Raw genomic sequence first — 25,428 nt, 5'->3', positions numbered from 1 at the left:
TCACTTTTGTACATCTAATATGAAAAACACCCTTGTCCTGGCCTTACTCAAGTTAATGTACTGAGTCTGCATGCAAAACACCTACTTAAAATCACCATGTTGACATGGCCATGCCAATTTAGATCTGGTCTAAGGTGAGGAACAATTCATCAAATAGCTCTAATAACAACAAATGCCCCAGTCAGGACCAAGTCCCAGGCTACAGATACTACTACAGAGTATCTGTATTGGATATCCACAGGAGTATGTGATCTTAGTAATCAGCAATGCCTTTAGTTGGAGCCTTGCTGTATGTCATGGGCATACAGGGCCGGCTCTAAACTGGCAGTGGGAGGATTAAAGGGGCCCTGCTAAAAAGTGAACACAGTAGTGAACACAATCATCCACGTCCAGCCATGATTAATTTATTGCCTTGCAGGGCCCAAACTGTTTAAACTGGAGCCGCAGGAAATTGAAGAGCCAACTGGAGTCGCTAAATATTTAACGACATACAAACACAAAGCCCAAACACGGCCCACCTTAGCTAGATTACAGAACCTCAAGGTAAAAATGTTAGAAATCTAAATAATCAATAATGGAAGGTAGAGAGCAGGAAAAAAAAAAGACAGAGGTGCTTAAAAATTCATCATGGGCAAAAAAAAAGAAAGAAAATAGAAGGAAAGGAAATGCAGAAAGCCTGAGAAATATGAATAAATAAAAATAACGATCACATCCAAGGCATCAACTCAATATAACCCCGTTAACATGGCCGATCCTCGGAGAGAGTGGTGGAGAGCAATTAATTGTCGATATGGCCCACGCTCCAGCCGCACAGACCCCCACACGCAGGTAGAGGTTAGAGTGCAGGAAGTAATGGAATAATGCCTTTCCACTGCAATGCATGCCTTAAATCTAAAAGCCAGGGGCTTCCTTGGTGAGGGGTGAATGTGTGTGTGTGGGGGGGGAAGGGAGGTGGGGGTATTTAATTCTGACTGGCTTTACAGAGAATAGAGGCAACTTAAAAGTAGCTGTCTGTTGCCTGGTCTTAGTGCTCGGCATCTGTGGGGTTTAGGGGCGGACGGACGTTTCTATAGGAGGCGGATTCTCTATAGGTCTCATTGGTCGTACCACCAATCCAGGCGCGTACCAACAAATGGGGGTTAAGAATCGCATGAAATAAAGTTTACCTTTGCCTTGGGTTCGAGCTTGAGCTGCTTCCAAGCCAGAGGCACTCAGAGCTGCTGCCTTATTTACAATCCCTTTGGCAGACTTACAACTGCCCCAGGCTATAACACTGTGTACCTAATGCTCAAACTGGCAGGTAATCTTATGTCAAACATACTCCTTTGATATGAAGTGATCAATACATTCTTGTAAAGAAGTAATTTCTCTGATGTTTCAACCCAAGATTTTCTTTTATTACAATACATATATAATTTATATTTTTTGTTCATCTTAAAGGTTGTTTAAAAAAAAACAAGAAAAAGAAAGGAAAAATTGGTATTTTTGGATTGAGAGCAATAAAGACAGCACTGAAACTGTGTGTTTAGATGTTTCCGGAGTACAACAATTTTTCGATCAATACTCCATGTAACACAATTATCTGCAGTAATCTCGTTGTATTGGAAAAGAGTTTGCTCTAGCCCACTCCCGGGTCTCGGGCTGCGAAAGCTCACTGATAATTCCATCATCTTTAAAATTTATACCTCTCAGTGAAAGGGATAGGATATCACTACTCACCCAAACAGCATCATTTAGAACCAAAAGAAATGGAAATTTATGGCCTGCAACAGTGCACATCATTATGACGAAAAGCCACCCCTTAATCGGGAAAAACGATAACTATTTTTAAAATTAGACGCAAGGTACTCAGCAAATCTAATTCAACCTTCGAACTCTAAAGATTCAGAGAAAAGTGCTGCGCTGGAGAGTAATCGTCCGTGGACTGGGTGCAGGCTGGGAGCAGGAGCGGGAGCGCCCTACGCTGTGGCCTAGGGCTGCCCTGGAGCATACACCACTTCAGCCGCCCACCCAGCCGCTACCGCTCGCACCGTAAACCCGTCGTCTCTCACCTCTCCCGCGTTGGTGCCATTTGCATTTAAATGTTTCTCTCATTTCTTGTCTTTTTTCTTTTACTGTTGGAAGGATGTGCTAAGGATTCTTCAATTAGAATGCAATGTATCATTTCCTGGAGACTCTCGCCATGGCAACCCCCGCACCGCTGATGCGCACAGCGGCCTCGTAAATCATGTCACTGCTAGCCAATCGGCGGCCAGCTTTTCTGCAGGGACAGGCACGGGCTACTGCATAAAGTTATATTCCAGCATATAATGCATTATTCCTCATCTTATTCTCCCAGAGGGCCGAGCTTAATGGCACAAAATAAACACCTCCAGGAAGTGCGGTGCGGCCCCGAAGCCTACGGATGGAGACTGAGGGCTGAGAAAACGACAGTTCCGAAACACCGTAAATCATGTCATTCAGGTCACTCTGGTGATGACTCAGCAAGAAACATTTCTGGACATACTACACACTTCCGAAAAACAAATGTCTTTTCCAATGTATGTATGTGTGTGTGTGTGTGTGTGTGTGTGTGTGTGTGTGTGTGTGTGTATATATATATATATATATATATATATATATATATATATATATATATGTATATATATGTATATGTGTATATATATATATATATATATATATATATATATATATATATATATATATATATATATATATATATATATATATACACACACACACACATACATACATTGGAAAAGACATTTGTTATATATATATATATATATATATATATATATATATATATATATATATATATATATATATATATATATATATATATATCTCTCTCTCTCTCTCTCTCAAATAATTGAACCGGGAAACAGAACAGAAACGATGGGGGTGGGGACTAAACATGCAAAAATAACCAGGTGGGCTTTATGTATAACACCATATGCAGAATGCGTAGAACAATAGTGTGGGTGGGGGAGTTGCATGTCATGGCGTGGAAGGAGAGGTCATACAAAGCACGGTGAAGAGCGCCGTCTGCTTAAGCACTCCATTCATCCATGCCAAAGGCTCATGCCATTCTTCTCAAGTGGCTGAAGGGCAAGGCGCTCTCTTAACCTCCCGCTGCTGGAGTCTGCCAGAGTTCCTCTACAGTGCGCTCTCGGCCGAGCTCGATTCACACTGCCTGCCTTCTTACGCTTCAATCAGCCACTTGAACTCTCACGGTATCTGGCACGTCTTCCCTTTTCTCCCAGATTTTTATTTAAAAAAATAATAATTTTGTTTACCCTCATTCAGAGGAGGGAAGAGATTTTCAAATGAAATCCATCACTTATGGCTGGTCAACACTCATTCCAATCAAACTGCACCGGTATCTTTGCGTTTTACATTTTACATTTTAAATGCCCCTGGAAATCAATATGCCACGCAGCTGTCGAGCAGCCTTTAAAGTTCCTTGGGGGGGGGGTGTTGGATCTGCGGGAATCTCATCAACTGAAACTGTTGCCTTGACGCCTGGGAACGAAGACGCGGGAGAGCGGATAAAAGGGCGGAGTGCCGTCTATAGCGACCTGGCGGCGAGGTTGGCGGGGTGTTCCGAAGGAGCTTGAGCCAGGGCCAGGCTAGGAGGACGCGCGGGGCTGTTGAGCGGGGAAGGGAGGGGGGTTAGGGGGTTTGTGTGAGGGGAGCCGGAGGGTAACGAGGAGGTGAGTATGGCAGGTGAGGGGCGAATCACCGGCAGCGCGTCAGCCAGCCTGCGCCGCATGCTTCAGAATCAGATCATAACCAGCACGCCATGGACGAAGGGGAGGGGTTCTACGGGGGAGAGATAACTCCCGATAATTAAAGCGCTCGGGCTGGAGGGCCGTCTGCAGGGAGTGGGGAGGGGGCGGGAGAGCTTACGCGTGGTGCGTGCGTGTGTAGGAGGGTGATCTCTGGTTGTCGCCACTGAGGATGCCCACGTTAATTCTTAATGAGACATTCCAGGGTGCGTAACAACACGGCCCCGCGCCACACAACAAAGGCCTCCCGGACTGCAAACGAGGAGTTCTCCACAGACAGCCCAGCCAGGCATCATTACCGCGCACACAAGCGCACGCACACCTTCCAATACATACACACATGCATGTGCGTGAGTGCACACACAAATGCGCACACACATGCACAGGCATCATTAAGGTGAGACTCCCGTGCGCATGCGCCGAGTTTGTGCAGCCAAGCAGTACCATGTCAGCTTCGGCTAAGCCAGACACACAAGCAGCCGCTCTGATACAGGGCCAGACACACGGTGGGGCGAAACAGAAAAGGATGCACATCCCACAAACACAACTGACACACACTTAAATAACCTTCACCGGTACTGACAATGCAACCTCGCTAACCGTAAAAATATCCCATCTAATCGAACTTACTCGCTAAAGCCCATCTGACTCCCTAGTACTGGTCTGAAGGACTTATGCTGGTCAAACCAGTCAACCCAAATGAATCAAGAATGTGCCAGTGGGCTAAGAGACACATACCTCCGTATCCATAACATTATTTGTGTGTGCAGTGCTGCAACAGCTGGTGTGATGCAGGTAAATGAAAGCGATGTTCTCACCTTACAGGGTGTCCAGGTCTTGTCGTGACAGGAGGAGCCAGATGTATCAGACATACATCCTCACACTGTCGTTACAACCCTGCAGACATGATGCCCCAGGATATTATACTATGTAGGTGCTATAAATGTTACATTTACGGTACATGTAAAACATCCAAAATGACAGCAATTTGTTGTGATTTCTCAGATGGTAACATATGAATGAAGAGTAATGGCATTAGTGAGGGATGGATGCTATTACTGAGAGCCAACAGGGTTGGTGTGTGCATGTGTGTGTGACCTGATATGTGTCTAAGTGAGTGTTAGACCTGTCAAAATTGGCCAAAATTATGTTTGATTATTTGTTCAAAAACACCACATGACCAATTCAAATACATTTTTTCCACATTATTTCCATAAAACCACAAACCAATAAACTAATAGACATACCTATACAAGATGTTAGCTATGTTTATTTCAACCTTGACCATGTCTTTTAACGAAACAAAACAGGAAATAAATCATTGGGGACCTGCAGTGCATGAAGCTTGTGTCTCTGATATCTATTTAGCTAGCACAGCAACCTACAATTTTGTATTTTTGCTTAACTTCATTTAAGGCACACAATTTCTAGAAATGTCACAAGGATTTTTTTGTGTGTGGATAATTTACACTAAAGTGCTATTAGAAATGGAAAGGAAGGCTACTTAGCTAAATTATTGACGCTAGAACTCCCAAAGTTCAGCTAGCTAGCATTAACTGGTGATAGATTATAGATGGAACTGTCTTTGTTCTCTGAATGTAATCGAAACGTATCTACCTGAAATATATTTTCTTTTCTGTTTTCAGAACCTGAGAAAATAAATCAAAGAGATTAACATCAGTTTGTCCTATGAAAATCTCATTATACAAGTGCAGGAAAGTGACCCATAACGTGTTTAATATAATTATTAAAACTGTTAACCATACTCCTCATTTGCCTGTGTATTTCTGAGATGTTCCCTCAGGTTATTAGTGCTGGAATGGAAGGATAACGAAAGCTTCCATAGCTTGCATACGTTATCTTGAATATCTCATATCTCGAATTTTGCCGAGTATTAACCGAGACTGTGTGGAGTGCATTTTGTTACCAAATTGTTGAATTATTCCCCTGCCACCAATACACACACACACACACACACACACACACACACACACACACACACACACACAAAGTCAAATGTCTGAGGTTTATAACAATTTGACGATATAATAGAATTCAGAATATTCGTTGACATTAGTAGTGTGTGGTGTTTGTGCTGATGTGTTTGGCATGAGGTGTGCCAGACACAAGACACTTTACCAGCCCTATAAAAGAGCCAGACATACCCACCAGCCCCTTAAAGATCCATGAATACCATAAGCCCCGTAAAGGGCAAGGCATGGACAACAGCCCATAAAGAGCGCGATGTGGTCATCCCCCACTGGACGGCCTAAATTCCTTACTCACTCCAAGTGTGGCAGGGTTGAGCATTTACTATGATAAATACTGTACATTATGTATTTTAATATAACCCAATTTGTTAGAAAGATAAGATGACAGAATACATGTATGCTACCTGATTTTCCAAAAAATGGTGTTAAAAAAATGTAAATGAGAACGTACACGCATAACAACGGTCTTAACAGAATATGATATAATTTGCAAATTGATATAATCATGGTGAGTGGGAGAGTGGGGTCTAGCCAATACAGATGGTAAATTTGCTATGTAAGCACACACACACACACACACACACACACACACACACACACACACACACACACACACACACACACACACATATATATATATATATATATATATATATATATATATATCAGACCCTGACCTCTAAAGCTAAAGCTTTATGGAGATATTTATGTGCTCTCGCAATTCTCAAACTCCTACTGTAAAACTAATGGGTCAGTATGCAAACACATCTAAAAAAAAAAAAACCTCCAGTTGAGCACCGATGAGCATTTAGAGGTTATAAACTATCGGAGGACCATCAAGGAACGAACACTGACATTTGGACGGATGAGAGCCATCTGCTGTGGCCTCTATTGCCAAAGTGCAGAAGGACATTGGTCAAAGGTGCAGAGTATAAGTAGCAATACTCCACTACTGGACCTGAGTACCATGTTTGAGTACTGACACTTGCTTATTTACACTTTGTAGACTTAATAAAATGTACTCCACTACAGTGACAGATCCTACTTTTGACTAACAATTAGTTACCCTGGTGAGTTTGTGTATGTATATTTCACATTTTGCTGAATCGAGGTGGAAACCACCAATTATTAGTATCAAGTTTACTTGATAATTATATAAAAGTTAAGTGCAATTCTTTGCACATTATTGTGCTTCCTCCTCCTCTCCCTCCTGCAGGACCTGCAAGCAATGACCTCAGATGACCTAATTAGGCCCACCATATGCTACGCATCCAAGCCATTTGAATGGAGGGTCTTCGTTATTTTATTTTTTTTAATTATTATTCATTGCCTAGGTGGCTGGGGCGTATATTCCTTTCCACTAAAGGAGGTCACTCAGTCCAAATGGGCCGCACTGGTTTGCTCTGTGTTGTGTAGTTGGTATACATATGCGCACCATTCCATTTTGAGAGCTTGCTAATACTGTCTCTATGTTTAGTTTGAGACAGGCTGAGACCACAGGTTTGAACTACACGCTGCAGCGATAGCAAATGGTGGTTGTTTACAACTACTGGTTAGAGCCGTAAGTTCTCCTACCATGTTTAGCAATAGCGTTCTTCATAGAATGTGCAGCCTGCATCAACAGCTATCACTATGGAATTTGTGTCTGTCCGTTATTGTTTAATTGTCTTAATTATACTTATGGAAGCAACCATCTTGCCCCTCACAGAGCACCTATGTCCAAATTCCAACTCGCATTACATGCATGAAGCATGTTAACTGAAGCGTACTAATGTGGCCCCATTATTCAAAATGCTGGGTGCAAGCCAACTGCCACTGATGTGGTCTGAACATAACACACACACACACACACACACACACACACACACACATACAGTCTTGCCACCAGGGGCGTGTTCTCGTCCTGGAACACATATATCACTCCCGACATCGCAGTGGTGAGCAGAAGGCTATCATTTCACCTGAGGTACCCATGTTCAGCTGGCACAGCTCCACGCCTCCATTCACAGCCGGCCCGCCAATCATTCACTCCCCTCATTTGAATATTCAGCGTCCTTTCATGCTGTAATTGGAGTCAATTGCACTGACTCGGCACGTCTTGGTAGAAATTAATCCTGACCCTAATTTGTTTCTGTCAGGCAATCAAAGCACGAGTGAATAATGGGGAGCGTTATTACGGATCCTGCCGGCTTTAGAGGAGCCGTCCGTGTGTTTAAGCAAAGCCTTTAATTATTTGTGAGGTGCAACAGGCCTAGGCGGCTCCTCTAGGGGGTGGGCGCGAGCACTCGCTAACGCTGCTCCGAGGGGTGAGTTATGAAAGACACGACGGTGTGGGTGGAACCTAAACGGAGGGCGGGCACTGGCGCTCGAGCAGGCGGGGCTATGTTGGGTTTTCCTCCTATGTCTATGACTCAGCCTGAAATGCTGACTCATCTCTGCTCTTAGCAAATAATGCTCAACTTCTTTGAACTAAACTAGGCAAAAAAAGGGTTGAGAAAAAGAAAAAAAAAACATCTCAAATATGTTACACTCTGTGACAAGCAAATTTAGCCCAAAACATTAGTAAACACTGAAGTAAACCTTCAAAAATCTGGTCAAGTCCTTTAGTAGTTTAGTACTTTAGTATTAGTACTCGTTTCTGAATGCTTTACAGTTCTAAGCTGATCTTACTGTAAGCCAGCCATCCTGGCCTGTGCAAGAAACTCTTCCTCTACTTGTCGCTTAGTGCTCCAGCCAGCTCAGGTGCTCTCTGTGCTACTGATTAGCTGAGACCATGTCATGGCTCAGGGTCTGGTGGATACACTTGAGCCTCTGGGCCTCCTGGGCCCTCTGGTGCAGCTCCTCCACAAGGCCCAGGGCCTCAGGACGGAGCTGCTCCACTACTCCCTCTCTCAGCCTGCCAGCAGCGTCATGACATTGCTGCCTGAGAGCTGTCAGCTCCTGTTAGGAATGAATAATAAATTAGACATCAGAATAAACAATAAATTAGACAGCAGAATAAATCACAAATTAGACAGCGGAACCCTGTGAATTAACTTCCAATAACTGAAACTCTGGGTAGTTAATATCGCTATATTGGAGTTGCATGATATTCTGCTGTGTGTACGCTGCAATTCCAATACGGCAACATTGTCTAATACAAGCTTGCTGAAGACATTATCTTAAAATACTTGTTTTCTGGTGCTTCTTGAACAACCAAAACGATGCCTTTAAAAAACAAACTAGGACTGCAAGAACTGCAGAGAAAACACATACAAACACGCAGAAACACACACAAAGTGACCGTGCCACTGTTGTGTGGGTTTTGCTCTTTTAAGCAGCGCTACAGTGAAGCCAGCATGGAGGGCCGTGGTGTACGTGGGCTGCTGCAGAGAAGCCAAGAACAGCAAGAGAGGAACAGCACAGGTAGAGCAGAGGGCCCTCCTGACAGAGACCACAGACATACGGATTTAAGTACTTCAGTACTTCACGCTGTTACTTCAACACTAAACAATTGTATTTGAACATTTACACACACACACACACACACACACACACACACACACACACACACACACACACATACACACGCACTCTTACAATTATGATGTGAGCCTAATAAAAAGCCAGAAGGGTGAAGGTGATGTGAAGGGCATTGGGTTATTAGTACTGGTAGCACTAAACACTCAAGTGAAGATGTGAAGGGTGTAGCACACAGCATCCAGGCTGGGAGGCATCTGGACCGGGATGAACGCAGGCCGGGAGGTGTCCGGGCTGGGAAGCGTGCAGCCTGGGAGTCCCTCTGATCCACATCCCCCACCAGCAGCAAGAGAATCAAACTCATTACCCAGCGTAATAATAATAAAACACTGTCATACTTCAAATCGGTAACTCTTTTATAACACACAAATAAAATTTGATTTGATTAAAATTACATTCCGCCAGTCTGTCCTTGTAGGCAGCAGTTAGGTTTGTACAAATTAAATTTCTCTGCAATAAAAAAAAATGATTCATTTGTTGCCAGACATGGTAAATATCTTCAAAAAGATGCAAACCCAAAGTGACATCAGTGCTGTTTCATTCATTATTCATAGCGTTCCTTCTTCCTTTTCTATTCTTTTTCTTTTTTTCTTAACCCCAGGACAACTCATACAAAAACAACTGCACTGGCTAACTGAAATTAATGAATCCTGATACACACAACAAATTGCACAGCCATCAAATGGTGTGAGCAATGCTGGGGGACGTTAGTATATTCCAAACAGCCTGTAAGCAAACAGGCCTTTTCCCCCTTTAAATGTTTAATAGTAATACCAAATGTTATACACATCAGAAAGAAAAAACTTACAAAAGACTTCCCTCTATATTACATCTGGCCAAAAACAGGATGGACGTTAATGCGCCTTCCTCCACGGTCTGCATTCAGGCCTGCAGCTGCTGCGTGTTGGAGCTGGCAGCCCTGAGCCCACGTGCTGCTCTGCTGCAGCTCCTCTCACTGCTGTTTGGAACATCTCACCATTGTGGTCCTTGAACTGCACTTATAAAACACACCTAAAAGACAGGTGTACTTCATAAAATGGCAAGTGAGTGGAGGCACAAGGTAGGTGTTTGATGTAGGTGGTGTGTGTGTGTGTATATATATAGAAATTTGAATTCCAACAGGTTCATCTTCCCCAGCTCCAGAAGCTCTTAGCGTCTGTGCAGATGATGAAAAGACTTTCAAATGTCCTGTTTTTTTAAAAGACCTTTGTGCACTGCCCTGACTTTTTTTTCTGCATCAATATATATATCGTCTGAAAATATCATCTGAAAACAGATTTATTCAGAGAAGCTGGGTACACAAATGGACACAATTAAAGCATATTTGAGTCAAACACAAAAATGGACACAATTAAAGCATATTTGAGTCAAACACAATCATGGCGATTAAACATCCAACAGTCTAATAATTTCATTTTGACAATTTTACATTACAGCCAATTTCAGTGGAGGCCCTGTTTTCATGACCTCAGAGGCTGGGTTCATTACAGCATTGCCGCTCAACTGTTTTCATGACTATAAAAGTGGCTTTGTTCTTCCTTGCCTTTGATAAATGGTTTAAAAAGTCCACGGTGACTTTGATATACTACTATTCTGCCTATAACAGAGAACCTGCTATCAAAATGTTATGCTCATATTATTATTATTTTTTTAAATGTTGTGCTTATTAACCGAGTGGAGCGACCAGCAAACCTTGGAACTGCTTGTTATGTCACATTTGCCTTGATTTCTCTCTCCTGCTGTTTGTGTCCATCATGTGGCATGACCCGACGTGTGGGCTTCACCGCATGTCCACCTGCCACTCTGACGGCCAGTGACCTGCACACAGTACAAAACATGCCGGTCTTGGAGAGTGGCCAGAGCGCTTCTCCTTTGCCAGGGTCATCTCTCAGACCCAAAGCGCTTAGCCACAGCATTGTAAACACAGCTTCCAGGTGCCTCTGTTCTGAACAAACAACACAACCCCTGTTTCTAACAAGCAGCTTAAAAGGACCCAGCTGCGCAGGCTGGACAACAACAACAAAAAAAAACAAAACAAAGTTTTTAAAGTTTAAGCTTTTTAACAATAAAGCTTTTTAAAGTGGAGTTGAAAAGTGTCACAAAGTCTACTGGCAGTTTGAAAACACCTGCGTCATACCAGCAGGTGACCAGTGAGAATAAAATATGCTTCTTCTTTTTTTTAAACATGTTCCAAAAACAGCATGGCTAAATAAACCTTTACTACCGATTACTAACTCAGTGCTGGTGGGAGGGAGGAGCTTGTTTTACCATGTCCTGGGTGACATTCTCGGCCGAGTCAATGGGTGCAAGGTGCCAAGGGTGTCTCAGAGCTGTGGGAACTGCTCCAGTCACATCTGGCTAGCTCCACCTACATCCGCCCCAAAACTCCGCCCATCGCGCCAGCTGGGCGCAGTGGGCAAATGGGATTTGGGTTCAGCGTCACAGGCACTGAGGTACAGTTGGTGAAGGGGATTGTGGTTGAGTTTATGTGTGCTTTTGATATGATATCAGTGAAGTCTGTAATAGCACAGGACTGGATCTATTGGCAGCTGAATGAAAGTTTGAATGTTGAGATACACTGTTGAGAGGTACTATGAGACTGAGTGTGTGTTTGTGTGTGTGTGTGTGTGTGTGTGTGTGTGTGTGTGTGTGTGTGTGTGAACATATATACAGCTAGTCCAGAAGTGTCAAATCCCAGTGGTATCATACCATAGAACTACTTAGTTTAGTGGTTTTAGCGGTCTGAGTAACTGTCTGGTAAGCTAAATCAGGCACATCAAAGCAAAACGAACAGGCTTTGGGCTGACAGGACCAGCGTTTAATACCACTCAGCTAGCCTATACTTACTGCATGTGTGTAGAGGACCGCAGCAGTTAACCTGTTGCTGCGTGAGCTGTAGTGCACTCCGTAGCTGCAGCTTCATCTGCTCTGCCTGGTCAAGGCAGGCGTCTCCTTGACGACGTACCTCACGCAGCTCCTGTAAGTGGTTGTGCTGCTTGCTTATGTACTGCCTGCTACACACACACACACACACACACACACAAAGAGAACAGAATAGGAACTTGCCTAACACCATAGCATAGCTGATGCAGTTGAAGAGAGTCAAACATTTAAAAAAATTCACCAATCCAGTATAGATGAAGTGCTTGTTTACAGCTGGGGTACACACATGCACAGACATATGTGTGCATGCGCACAGACACACAAACAATTACACATACACACAAGGTCAAGATACAAGACACGAGGTTCACACATGCATAGACACACAGACACACACAAACACACACATGCAGATACGAGCACACACAAGCACACACACGCATGCACACATACACACACACACACACACACACACACACACACACACACACACACACGTACGCACGTACGCATGCACACACACACACAAACACAAACACACACACACACACAGGTGATCACATACACAGGCACACAGACCCGTACGTATATGTACACATACGTGTGCATAATCACACATGCACACACACACACACACACACACACACACACAAGTGCACACACACAGGCACATGTGCGTACAGTGCTGCAATACACCAAAGTTCAACATCATCTGTATTCATAGCCTGGCTAAATATTGAAAATTATTCCACTGCTTCCAAACACACCCTCATGCATTTTTTCATGAGTGGGTAAATGGATGAGTGGCAATAGGCTCCAGTAGGGTCAGGGAGGACACACGTCTCTCCCCTAAAGAGCCCCTGAACACCACACCTCCTCTCACATGAGCACCTCCTCTCACATGAACACCAAAACACCTCCACCTGCTCTCATATGAGCATCTCCTAGATGCCACCACCTCCTATTCTCCTAAACACCACTCCCTTTCTTACATCTGTGGGGCTCTTTGCAGTGCTCCATTACCCAGGCTGCCAGATCAGGGCACTCCACCTGCATTTCCTCCACCTGTTGCTTCTGGTGACCCTGACCACACCCACACCCACACCCACACACACACACACACATAAACATACAACAACAGACTGAGCAAGACCGCAATACATATTAAGACGGATTGTTAGAGACAGGTTCAAATGGAGATCATGGCAAATGTCAGTGCAGTCTACTACACGCCTTCAATAAAAAGAGGACATTCTGACTAGCTGGCTATTGCTGGTTTGGGGAAGATTCATTTCATATTTTACAGAAAGGACACCAATATGATGTGTCTGAGAGACTGAAGGTAATATTTGTCAGATTTTAGGCAATCATCTATGACTGCAGAGCCATGATCGTGGTGGGCCTTGTCTCTTTTCTGCAGTCAGCTAGCTGCTTTCTGCCCTTACATAATTGCTTTTGCATCGTAGGCAGCTTGTTGTACCTCTTGTGTATCTGCAATCACAAAACCAAGGACAAGAGTGCTGTTTATTATTTCATACACCCAGGTCAATCCTTTCAATACAGTACTCTTTAAAAGCAAGATCCCATAATTCTCCTTTTTACCAATTTAACTATTCATAATAATTTAAGCAGCACAATAAACGCAATTACAGCCATACAGCTGTTGTCCTTGGGAGGCAATGGTGCAGGGGAGGTTGCCTAGTTTTTGCGTTGTAGCTGACTATGGCTGCTATTGTTGGAGTTTCTTTATGCAGACGCAGAGCTCAACCAGCCTCTTTATATGCCAGGAGTTCGTCTCTTCTTTCAGCGTCATCTTCAGGCTCGTGTTTAGCGCCAGATTAAGTCGGTTTCTTTAAAATGCTTCCTTTAGTTTCGAGCAACACGCAAAGAGAATTAACTGCTTCCATGCATCTTGCCCTGGGAGGCCTTGAGATGCCCTGCCCACACCAAAATCGTCCAAACGCAGAACAATGTGCCCCACCACACAGTCCAGCACAAAGAGGGCCTTATGGAAAGTGAAAGGCCATTTGTAACTGTCCGAAGGATTGATGGGAGTTAAGATAGCTCTTTGCCCTTCACCCTGCACTCGTGAAGAACAGTCTCAAATGACGGCGCGCCGGGTAGCTCCGCACCGGGCTGTTCTCACCACCGTAGTCCTAGCCCAGTGATTACACGCGAGCGCGTCCAGGTTGAATCATTTTGCTTTTGCGCTAGCCGCAGGCCGACCCGTCATACAGTGCTGTGAGCTGACGATCGCGATTTGGACTAATTCTGCCATTAATGGTCTGCTCTTGCGCCGTCCAGGTCAAAGCTCTATTGGGAAAAGAATTTAGTTTTTGCAGTCTATGCAAGCATGTTCAGGATCAATCGGAAACGATACTAAGTGTTTTTGTATTGGCCATCTGTCTTGAGCTGATGCCTTCAGTAACACAGGCATATGGTCTGCAGGTGCGGCCCTAGGCTCCCATTCACACTGGATTAGATATTTCACATTATACATGCACTAGGCCTCATCTCAGCTGTGAAAGACTCCAAATTCACTTAAAATGGCAGGCAAGAATCTTCAAGTCCCCTACATGACTTCTAAATAAATGAACGTTTCTGTTCATGAATTTAAAGGGAACCCAGAGACACCTAGGACTGAAGGATCTAATGGGAGTGCATGTAAGTGTGTGTGTGTGTGTGTGTGTGAGTTGGGATCATGTGTATGCTTAAGCCTTTGTGTGTAGCGGTCTGTGTGTGTGTTGTAGCATGTGTGTGTGTGTGTGTCAGGTGCCACATGGCCATGACGTGCCTTAAGGCATTTGCATTATTTTTCCAGTGGCCCCCCCCAAAAAGAGAAAAAAACCCAGAAAAAAATAATGAAAACTCAGCAGTTAAAATGATTTTTGACTGCAAAAAGCTCGTGAGACAACTGTATCATATCAACGGTGCATAATTCCATTGTGTTTGTACATTTCCTGCATGCATAATAGATTACATAGTGCTCTTCCAAAGCACATTTAACAGGCTCACTGCAGCATCATTTCACAAACCTGACATCTGATGGGTGGCAGAGCACAACCACTGACATTAACTGTATCTGAACACAGCACGTGGGGGGGCGGGGGTGCTGAACGGAGTGATATGTGAGTGCATCTCTCCTGATAGAAGGCTACAGCCCCCTCATGAAACATTAAAGGAAAAGCAGCTTGTAACACTCATTAGGAACACTGGCGCACCATCGGTGGAGAAGCTATATCATCTGTGCTGGTTGTTATTACACACCTCGTTTGCACTGAACCTTTGTGATCATCCATGCTTAAATTAAAAAGCCACAGTAGAGGACAACACTTAGACCCCGAGATACATAACAAGTTTGGTGCTCTCTTCCTTTTTTTGAAGAGGGGGTGGGGGGTGGTCTGAGGAGTGGGATATGGCAGAAGCTCTTCATTAAACGGGGGGCGGGGGGGGGGGGGGAGACATAGCACAGAATTGCTTGGGGTGGTGGAATTGTGCAGCTACACTGATGCTACAATACATTAACCCCCCAGTATAAGGGTCAACGATATCTGGAATTGCATTACTGCGCTTTAGTGCAGATGCATTAGGAGCATAATAAAAGTAATGTGAAATAAGGCCATAAACTGCACTCTTCATAAGTTGTGCGTCTGCCATTTTGTGACGAGACTTTGTTGATTATTTACCTGAGGAATGAACGTCAAGAGCGACACAGGCGCGCCTTAGCCACCCACAGCTGGGTCCATCACTCCGAAACTTTTAGACAGGAACCTGCGGCTAAAAAAGACTTGCATTACGGACAGGACGCCACTGAAATCAAGGAGGAGGTATTTTTAAAATCAATCACTGCATATCCATCTTCCCTCCCCACTGCTCTGCGTGTGCACCTCCCACCCTCCAAACATCAAATACTGACAGACAGAATCCCAACTGACGTGCAGTCGCTCCGTAAAAAGAGCAAGAGAGAAATAGGGAAATAAGTGTGATATGAAACCAGCCAACAAACAAATCGAGCGACTGTCAAGCGCATCCAATATTTATGGCAAAAAAAAAGCGTACCTTTATCGAGACGTCATGGTGAGATATCGGGTATTGCGACATTTAGACTGCAGAGAATCTGCACTAAGGGAGAGGCTCAAATGGAACTGTTGAGAAGCCCAGTTGCCCTAAACACACACACACTTCTCACTGGAAGTTACTCTGGCCAGTCAGGAGCAGGGGCTTCTGGGTAGCGGGTAGAACGGCATCCATCATGGCTCTCCTCACTGCCAGGCTCAAACGGAGGCCCTACTCTCTGCTGCACTGACATCAGAGAAGCAAATGACCTTTGCTCCTTGTCTCCCGGCTTCCCTCCTCTAACGGAGGCCAGTGGCACAGAAAAGACAACACCAGCTCTGGCCCACTTGCTTCTCTTATTAAGGCAACATGATTCTGTCACAAAAAAAGGCCATTGATGAGCACAAATACAAAAGTCTGGAACAAAACTATCGAAGCAACAGGACAAATGCGTTTTTAAAAGGCATTCTTTACGTCTAGAAATGAAAACTGTCATGATCCGGAGCTGCTGACGCAGTAAATATCGAAACGTTTGCAAAAACATTAGAGACGGTGATGCGGGGAGGGCAAGAGGGGGTTATTTCAACCCAAAGTGTTAAAGTTATTTGCTCAGCTGTGCTAACGCAGAGACTACTCTAGAACAAAAGCTGTTATTGTTCACCGCCCACACCCTTTTTCTTTATTCCCCTACAACAGGAAATAGACAGTGGCAAAGTTACAGTAGTTCAACATATGAGATCAGAGAGAAGGTTTTTCACTTCAAAACAGAAGCAGATGTGGCCTAGTAACAGGAGCCGTACCGAAATTAATGCCTCTGCTGTTTGCTTAGCAAATCTGAAGATAAAAGTTGTGGAGATTAATCGAAGCCCGTCACGAGCACTTACTTTTGGACATGCGTATATTTTTCGTAGAGGTTAGGGGTTAAAGGGACGGAGCTTTGCTCGGCAGCAGGATTAAGTGTGCGTCGCCAAACACACGTGCCGTCGCCGAGAAAATTAGGTTACCCCCATTGCAAGCGTCGCACTTGGAAATCCGCTCGTCCTCCATCTGAAATTCATTTAAAGTAAAAATATGAAGAGAGCTTTGCTGTGCGGTGAAAACCCTTAAAATACCTTCTCCTCCACCAGTTTGGGCCTGACAGAACCATGCTGTTTTCTCTCTACACAGAGCTGGTCCTCTGTGATTTTGAACCTAGCGCTCCCGGTTCAGGGCACGCCAACACAAACACATGCCATCTCTGAATGGTGATATTTAGATAAAAACACTGAAATTAACGTAATAGACTCCACATTCCTCTAAACAACACGTCCTGGGAATACGGCATCGCAAGGGATGTGGGAAGTTGAGAAGCGCACATTTCTCTTTCCTTTCCTCGCAAAGACGGGGGGCGACCGTGCTCCCTTTACCTTTGTGCCAGCTGCTCTTCTGGTGTCTTTGAGAGTTTCGCTTGCCCTACTTAAAGACTCCTGCTGCTGGAGAATTTGATCTCGCAGCTGTTGAGATTGTTCCATGTCTTCCTGTAATTTGGATTCGAGCAGGCCAACTTCTTAAGCCAGGCTATTAACTTTCTCCTCGCTGGTCTGTAACTGGGGGAGAGAAGGCAGGGGGGCTAAATGCTCTTCAAATCAACACAATTGTCCTTTTAAGTTCCCTTAAACATTTGTACTTTTTTGTACTTTGTTTTAAAAGGAGATATGCTGAGGTTAAGCAGGGCTAAAAAATGAGAGGCCTCTGTGTAGTTCTCGGCAGCCGGGCACGAAACCCTCCAGTCGGCTAACAAAAAAAAGAAGAACCCTGCAGAAGATATAGATTTCTGCATGAGCGCAAGCAGCATCTTGGTATCAATAAACAGCGCATCTGCCAAGCCCGGATAAATAGAGACACACCTGTATAGGCATGTGGTTTTGCATGGGCCTACCCTTGCGGGGGGAACAGAATAACAGAATTCAATACCTGGGACAATACTGCAGTAACACACTCACATCGATCCGTTTCACAGCTCATTACAAATTACTCAGTGGTCGTTCCGCTGTTCATGCGTTCCGACAGATATCAATTATTAAAACGCATTATTATTCAATCCGATCAACTGATCGCAGTTGCTTTTCAATCTTGCATCAGTAAGCCAATTAATGGGAATGGTGTCGGTGTCGTCTATTCAGTACACAGTCACTGAGAAACATAGCTTTAAAGGTTACTCTATGATATACAATCAGCAGCAGTTAAAATCAATTGACTTTGTTTTGTCAAGGACAAAGTGTTTGGCCATTCTAAATGAGCCAGGCCCATCATTCCTGAGGAAAACCAGCCAAAGCGCTTAAAGGAAGAATCCAAACCCAATTATATTCATCATTAGTATGCTTCCTTAATGCTCTCATTTATAATTCAGTGGAAGCCATAAAAAGTTAAATTCACTATTTCGCATCGCAGTGCTAAACGATATTCAAATGAAACGAAGCCCCTTGATTGCACCGCACACACCCAAGTCCTCGGCAGCGGCAGCCGTGTCCACGTGCTCCGGGGAGGCGGGTGGGTTGCAAGGGGTTGTGGGGGCGGTCCCCTTGGCTTCCTGGTCCATGCACTGCTATGTCCATGTTGGCTAACGGGTCACGGCCAGCGGGGGAGGTGCCGACCTTCTCCGGCTCCTGTGGCCTGAGCCCGCCCCCCTGGCCCTGCCCATTTACCGCGCCCCCCCCCCCCCCCCCCCACAGCAAGCAGGGCTGACACAGAGCTCGCTGTTAATAAGCGGTTTTACGAAAGACAATTAAGATAAGACCTGTAAAGATGAAACAGGTTTGGTCCTTTAAAGACCTGTGTTAAAGTTTTATCTAGTGTTAAATTTTCCGCTTTTTTATTTTTCAGCGCCACTTGATACTCGGTATCGAAACATTCTATTTCCTGTTCATGCTATTTGTCATCGAACGAAAGAATCTTGACAAAAACAACCAAAGTGCTATTCGCAACCTTCCAGGGGATGAGGGTAAGTAAGTAAATAAGTAAGTAAGATTAAGAAAAGCTAATGTCAGTTTATATGATGCATGGGGAAACAGCCCTCCTCTGTATGGAGCAAGCATGTTGACAAACAGCCCATGAGGAAACTCTACATCACTGTCAAGTCTGCAGGCCTCATCGAAGAAACACGAAGAAACAGAAGAACCTCTTTCAAAAGCTACCAGGTAAACTGGGAATTCTTGGGGAGGGGTTGAAGGGGGAGAGGTGGAATCAGCGTTCAAACAGCCCCGAACTCCAAAAGCTGCTTCTTCTGATAGGTAAAGCACCAAAACATTTCTGACAACAATGGCTGATTTTTGAACACCTGGCTCTTTTAAGTCGCTGGAGCTGACTTCAGAGGCTGCTCTTATGACAACTGCATCTGTACCAAACGAGAGATTAAAGTCTTCCAGCATATTCTGTCCATTAAAGCAATACTTAAGGGAATGTGATTTTTTTAAAGTCTATTACTAAAACATGGGGTAGGATTTGTCTCTAGCAACACGAGCCGGCTTTAAAACCCGCACCATCAGGGGGGCGCAGCCGTCACTCAGCACGACCCAGAGCGAGGGCCCGATGTCTTCGGTTTAATCAGAAACGGAGAGGAGGAATTGGACGTGATGGCCATCAAAGACGAGTCGGCCAAGCAAACACCCTTTAGTGGGAGATGAGGGTGGCGGGATATACCCTAACCGGTACAGCATGGCCCAGCTCAGCTACACTGAGCGTTTAGGCAAATATCAAGTTTCATTGTGAAGGGAACAATAAGCTCGTGTTCAGAGTGGTGACTTATTGCGAAAGACAGTTGAGAGCAAACTCTCCAGCTCCTCAGTGGTTCATTCTCCCCAGAGGCCACCCAGCAGACAGAGCGGTGACGTGGTGGCTACAGACTGCTAGAACGTGAGTGTGTGTGTGTGTGTGTGTGTGTGTGTGTGTGTGTGTGTGTGTGTGTGTGTGTGTGTGTGTGTGTGTGTGTGCGTGTGTGTGTGTGCATGTGTGTGTGTGTGTGGGCGCGCATGTGTGTGTCCTGTGCGAGTGTGTGCGCAAGCGGGAGGAATGTCCGCCTCCAAAGTTGCACACACACATACACACACACCGAATGGATCTAGTCAGAGCAGATGGCAGAGGGTTTGTGTGGGTTCACTGCAACGTTAAGAATAGAGGAGAAAGTGAGCGAAAGGGAGAGCAGAGACAGGCACACAGGAGTACACCAGGCCCGCCTAGCACAAGACCAGAGAGGCTGCCTCTCCGTCCAAATACGGATAAGAGAGAAGTGCCCACACACACACACACACACACACATACGTTTTCACACCATAGAAGCTGAACTCCAGAACTGGCTGATTCACTCCTCCAGCCCATCATCTGTCTGGCTCTGACTCCACTTCCTAATCTAACACAAGCCAATTAAAGCCTCTGTGGGGCGGCCTTCGGGCAGAGACCACCACTCCGCTCCTGCCGAATCTTATGAGATCCTATTGCAGCCAGGCCTTCCAAACACACCCACATGGTCCCTTTGAGGAGTACCTGCAAACCAGCTTCTTCCACAGCTCTGCCCATTTCATGGCCTCTGGCTGCTCCTTCCGAGTGCTTTTGCTGTGGCTTTTGCTGAAAGCTTCTCCCAGGCACCTCGGAGGCACTTGGAGGACTGCTGGTGCTGACCTCCATTTCACGCCCATTTACATGGGAGCATGTGGTTAGAACCCTAAACACGGTTGTGTTGAGGGGGTTGGGGCTGGGTGTACCCTTCACAAGGCCTGCTGCAGCCACAATTCATGGTAGACTCAAAGGTGAGAGGGAGAGGGAGAGAGAGAGGGGATAGAAACAAAGAACCCTCAAAGTTTGAGCATCTTGTTGGCTCTCAGTGATGCTGGTTGGGGCTGCCTAGCGCATCTGCAGGTGATCGTCATCTTGTGAGGCCTGCAGGGGGCGCTGTGGTTCAGGCTGCTGCTCCTATACGCTGCGTTCTGAAACAGTCATCCTCCAAACAGCAAACAGAACTACACACATTTTACACATCATCCTCACTAATTGCACGAATGCAAAGCTTTTAATAATAATAAAAAACAGTGCTCAGGACGCAGTCCCCCTTTTAGTACACTGTTATAACCAGAGAACTCTCAGAACTGCTAGCGATTTTGGCTGTAAGTCGCTTACAGCAAGAAACGTTTAATTTCCCACCTGCAGAAATCACTGACATCATTAGGAGGGAAGTGACATTAGCGTTTAGGATCCTGCTTCCTGCCCAAGGCCTAATCTCAAACCCGGCAAATCTGATGGTGAGAGCTCCAGTTTGGAACTTCTCAAGTCTCGTTTGACCCACATGAAAAGGAGACCTGAAAATAGAATATCAGATTGCTACATTTGAAATGGGGGCTTAAGTCCAAATATTATATTAGAGGGCTTCGGCCAGACAAAGAGCCCACGGAGAACATAATAGAATAATTATTTTGCCAATCAAAGTCTCCCTGGGGGTTTTTGGCCTAGGCGGTGTGCCCTGCTCAGCCAGGGATTGAGTCCCCGGCCTGGGAGAGAGAGACAAGACAGATCCTGCTGGATAAATCCACGATTGGGCGAAGGCACTCGCTCAATTCAGGACTTCAGTGTGAGACTTACAGGACAATGTGAGAGTAAGGCGTTGTGTTTCCCATGGCCAGCAGAAGCCAGGAAATGTCTGCATGTAATAAATTAAATAGATTTATCAAGGACATCCCTATAAGTAGGTAGTTTAAAGTGAGGTGGAGGTAGGGTAGGTGAATGAATTTTCAAATTCCAATAAAAGGAGGTATTTAAAAACTTAGCAGGAGAGACTTCTGAACAACCTTTACAAAAAGTATTCGGGGTGGTGGCATTCATCCAAAGTTTGGAAAATGTATTCCAGTCACTTACACTTTCTGAACTAGGAAAGTATATCCACATATTGTAAGGAAGCAAACTAAAGGCTAAACACAGTCCTGCACCAGAGAAGCTGGTCACAAATAATGCCCACCATGGGGCCTGCATCTGCCTTCAAATTATTAAGGAATTAAAGCTACTAAAAGGAGTTCGGCATTAAAGCGATTCCTATATGGTGACTGCATGAAAGGCACTGGTGCAGTGGCATTGGCTGACAACCATGCCAGAGGCCCAAGGGGGTCAGTCAATGTCAAAATGTTCGTTTCACGTTCATGCACGGAGGGAAGCAGCCCCACCTTGTGTCAGGGCGGGGGTTGAGGGGTGGTGGTGGTGCAGGCTGCCTGCTGAGGCCTGTGGCCCCTGACAGACAACATCTCCAAGGCAGGATTTCTAGAAAAAGTTTTGCAGCTGCGGTGAGCGGAGCGTATTTATTCGATGCTTGTGTCAAGGATGAGTAATCAGTCTTCCTGTGATTAGCCGGCCCCGGGCAGGCGACAGGCATGTCGGGAGCGTGCGATTCGTCGTGCTTTCTGGAGTGAACTCGGTAGCCATGATTTATCGGGAGTGATGGAGGAGAGGCAGATATGAGAGGGCGAAGAAAAGGGTGAGGGAAATTGCTCTACCAAAAACAAAAAAAGCAGTGTGTGTATGTGTGTGTGTGTGTGTGTGTGTGTGTGTGTGTGTACGTGCGCCCATTGTTGCTGCATGTTTGCATGTGCAATGGAGTAAATGCAGCCCGCCAAGTCTCGGATCCGATGCGCCACACATCCGTGTATCCAATGGACAGCCTTCGGTCCCTGGGCAAAGAAACAATCGCATCGAGTTTGATGATCCATTAGCTTCCCATGTGGGTGGGGATAAAAGGGGAATTATTTAGCCCATGCCGAGTGTATAAATGACAAACTTAATGCTTTTTCCTGGAAACCACAGCCAATGGCGTTAGGACGGAAAGGGAAAAAAAAAAAAAAAGCTTTTTAGCTTTCAGCGGCTCAAACGTAAGGTATCACTTGAATATATAATACAATCTGGGTTAACGCTGGAACCAGAGCCTTTCGTATTAGGCCCCTCTATCTAGGCCTCCTGAAACAAGCCTGCCCTGCACACACAATCAATTTCTATCCAATTGCTGATCTCCCTGCAGTGCCATGGCCTATCCGGAGGACTGCTCTGTTTTTAGCCGCAACTTGAGAAAAGGTACAGCTGCCCAAATGTCCCCGGGACAATAAGGCAACGGAGCACTGTATCACGTGCTAATGCCCCGAAAGGCGCTCCGCGTCCAGCCGCGTCCAGTTTGCATTGTTCACCCTCAAGCGAGTGAACAATGCAAACTGATTACGCATGTTTAAACATGCTCTGGTCCTGCTCAGTTGAGCCTGGGACAAATGTACATGGAATGGTTACACTTTAAAATGGCACATAGCTACGTTCGGCGCTGCTGTGACTGTATGTAAGCAGACCAAATACAGAAAGTATTAAAAGCAAGGCCAGGGAGTAATCTATGGCCAGTAGCAGGGGATTAGTACTGGAATCACAACCTTATATGCTGATGACACTCAAATCTTTTCCCTGAGGGTCAGATTCTGCAGAAGATCCACCGTCTTTACCTAGGAGTCGGCTGTGAAGAGTGGCAAGTCTTTTGAACTAACTTCAGTGATTAGGGCCAGGATTGAGTATCAGTATTACTGATAATCACTCTGCTCTTTCAGCACTTCAAGATCTGTAAAATGTTCAACACTGATCACAACTGCTATTTCCAGAATATCAAGCAATCTAAATTAACTGATGGAATTCTGAGACTGTGTGCAAAGAGACATGTGACTGAATACTTCAGCCCATACAACCTTTTTTTTTCTTAACCTAATTTATCCCAAAACCACTTGGCATGTACGACAGGGGAAAAAAACAAAACAAATTCTATTGATCCACTTCGATAAAACACATGCGCGGAAAAGACAGAAGTCCTTCTTTCCTTGTTGCTTATTTGGCTTCGCTCCAGAGAGCCCGAAACATTGCTGGCCGCCTCGCCCCGCATTGGGCGCCGAGGCCTGGCATTCTGCATGGAGCAAGGCAGCCTGCGTGCGGGCGAGTCGCTATACGCTGGGCGCCATTGCGTCAGGCTGTCCTTTTGCAAACACCCCCTCGCGCACACACGCGCGCGAGCTTACACGCCGCGGCACCGTATTGCGTGGGCTCGCGCAGACATGGACATGCAGACCGGCATAGCCACAGTGGCAGGGGTGCAAAGAAGAGGCATCTTTAATCGCATGGGAAATAAAGTTTTGGGGTTTTTTTATTTTTTTATTTTTTTTTTTCAGACGAAGACATCGCGCGAAGCTCGGAAATAAGCTGACACTGACTGAGACATACGCGCGCGCGCGCACGCACGCTCAGTGATGTCGGAGCAGCAGGTGACATGCTCAACAGGTACGCGAGTGCAAACACGACCATATGGCGCCTCCGTGTCTCTCATTACCCGAGCGTGACATGAGGAATTATCACCAGCCTGAGACTTCATCAGGCGCGCTAAACTGGTGCCAGGGCCCGACATCAGATAATGAAGACACAGCTAAAAACGGGACGCCGCTACACACAATTAATTAAGTAATTAGGCTAATGACTTCTTTGCTCAAGCCCTGTTCTTTTTGGCTGCGGATATGAATTAATTAACGCGGGTAATTAAATTATGCAGGTCGTAATTTCCCAGCTGCTCCGGTGGTCCCGCCGCCCCCGCCTTGCTCTAATCAGTGCGCGCTAATCGGCTAGCCCTGACGGCTTCTTCACCACAAGCCTAGCAGAGCCACCATGAAGTAAATACGTAAAAAAAGAAAGAGAAAGAAAGAAATGAGTAAATTAAATAATATACACTCACGTGCTGGCAACTGTTTTCTTTGCAGCGCGAGTCAGCCTCCAAAAGTGAGGCTAGGTGCTCTTCGCAGGGCTCAGGGTAGCACCTGCGCTTACGCAAATACATCTGATCGCGTATGTTGCATAGATCATCAATCCTAATCATGTGGCCGAGGGCTGTGTGCATGTATGTACGTCAGCCCCTTAACGCAGGCTGTCTCGGCTCTCGGCCCTGTAATAGGCATGTCTGACACTGGCATGAATCATTACGTAGAACAAGTGGTCCTGATGAAAGGCCCCCGCTATGGAGGGGATGTGCTTACACTGCAGACGGGCGTGGGGGCGGCGCTGCGTCCCTGTCTGTCTGCCATTACGGAGCTCCGACGGATCGGCTGAGCTTCCCGCCGCCCGTTTCATCTCCCTCTGGTGTCTGGCTGCGCTCTTCCCGGACTGCAGTA

The 25,428-nt window shown here is 45.5% G+C and overlaps 1 long non-coding RNA gene across 6 annotated transcripts in view; it reads right to left on the bottom strand.

The window, feature by feature from the left end:
• Window positions 1-25,144, bottom strand: part of LOC113573878 — a 33,064-nt gene extending 7,920 nt beyond the window's left edge. The window contains exons 1-9 of one of the 6 annotated variants that reach the window (XR_003410256.2): window positions 24,996-25,144; window positions 15,871-15,961; window positions 13,177-13,267; window positions 12,149-12,315; window positions 10,994-11,119; window positions 10,110-10,312; window positions 8,453-9,563; window positions 5,409-5,440; window positions 4,610-4,688 (exon numbers count right to left, since the gene is read on the bottom strand). This is a non-coding gene — a long non-coding RNA (uncharacterized LOC113573878). Of the gene's footprint in view, window positions 1-4,602; window positions 4,689-5,408; window positions 5,441-8,452; window positions 10,313-10,993; window positions 11,120-12,148; window positions 12,316-13,176; window positions 13,268-15,870; window positions 15,962-24,995 lie in introns of those variants that run through there. The other 5 variants (XR_004776080.1, XR_004776083.1, XR_004776081.1 and 2 more) reach the window with 5 other exon arrangements.
• Window positions 25,145-25,428: the final 284 nt, after the last annotated feature.

Source organism: Electrophorus electricus, chromosome 5 (genome assembly GCF_013358815.1).
Source record: "Electrophorus electricus isolate fEleEle1 chromosome 5, fEleEle1.pri, whole genome shotgun sequence".
Taxonomy (NCBI): domain Eukaryota; kingdom Metazoa; phylum Chordata; class Actinopteri; order Gymnotiformes; family Gymnotidae; genus Electrophorus; species Electrophorus electricus.
This window is presented reverse-complemented; position numbering and strand designations above follow the sequence as displayed.